Source organism: Bison bison, unplaced genomic scaffold, assembly GCF_000754665.1.
Source record: "Bison bison bison isolate TAMUID 2011002044 unplaced genomic scaffold, Bison_UMD1.0 scf7180017858387, whole genome shotgun sequence".
In the NCBI taxonomy this organism is placed as follows: domain Eukaryota; kingdom Metazoa; phylum Chordata; class Mammalia; order Artiodactyla; family Bovidae; genus Bison; species Bison bison.
In genome coordinates this window covers 12,443-13,566 of record NW_011488960.1, presented here as the reverse complement: position 1 = coordinate 13,566, position 1,124 = coordinate 12,443, and the positions used below count along the sequence as shown (strand labels likewise).

At 36.7% G+C, this 1,124-nt stretch overlaps 1 long non-coding RNA gene across 1 annotated transcript in view; it reads left to right on the top strand.

The window, feature by feature from the left end:
* The window catches only part of LOC105005331, a 3,669-nt gene extending 2,551 nt beyond the window's left edge, over positions 1-1,118 (top strand). The window contains exons 2-3 of the long non-coding RNA XR_827306.1: positions 493-540; positions 622-1,118. This is a non-coding gene — a long non-coding RNA (uncharacterized LOC105005331). The remainder of the gene's footprint in view (positions 1-492; positions 541-621) is intronic.
* The last annotated feature ends 6 nt before the right edge of the window (positions 1,119-1,124 follow it).

Below are 1,124 nucleotides of genomic sequence, written 5' to 3'. Positions count from 1 at the left end.
ATAAGATCTTTTTTTTCCTTCTACTTAAAATATATGCTCAGTCTCTCAGTTGTGTCTGACTCTTAGTGACCCCATGGACTGCAGCCTACCAGGCTTCTCTGTCCATGGGATTTTCCAGGCAAGAGTACTGGAGTGGGTTGCCATTGCCTTCTCCATGCATATTTAGAAAGAACCCATTTTCATGGATTCAGTCTTTGCTGTGAATACGAAGGCTGTGTGTATTAAATAAAGTTTAAAAGGGATAAGGAAGAATATGAAATGTATCTAGCTATGTACATTATTTTTAATCTGGTTTCAAAGACGCTTTGCTGAGAATGTATAACATGAGCATTTAGGGTGCTCTAAAGAACACTTTGATTTTTGAGAGCATGCAGTTGAGTCTTCTATGTAGGGTAACATCTTGTTTTTCAGATAGCTCTTGGCAGTCCTATGGCATGGGGAATCTAATGTATACAGTGACTTCTAACAACTCTCTTATCTTTCTAATTTCAGACATCTAGTAACACACTACATTATATTCACATAGAGCAACTTGACAAGGTAAGAGGAATATTTGACTGTTGGTTAGTTCTAACATTTAGTTCACTTTTTTGTTCCTAACTATCTTTTTTCCTAATGTAGATTTCAGAAAGCCCTTCTGAAATCATGGAGTCTCTTACCAAAATGTACAGCATTCCTAAGGATAAGCAGGTATGATATGTCTTATAAATATCTAAATAATATCCATATAAATCAGACTTGTGCTGGAGTGGAGAGATAGCATAGCAGAAAGAATGGAGTCACACCCATGTTCAAATTAGCTTCTGTGGGCCTTAGTTTCCTCATGTTTTATGAGGGCAACACTTACTGGCTTCCTAGGTCCTGATACAGTTTGAGGAAAACAGAAGCAGCTTTATTCACCATGAATATCTAAGAGGTGGTAGCTTAACACTTGGATACCAAAGGAGAAAACATTTCGTTGTGTTATATTTTTTCTGCTCATTGTAATGGTGATCAGATATTTAATTTGATTAATAATCAGAACTCTTGCCAAATGTCAAGAGCCAAATGAGTAAGACTTAGCCCTCCCTCAGAAAGTATAGTCATCTTTTCCATTGGTTTCCTAATTTAGGTCTTATGTCTCT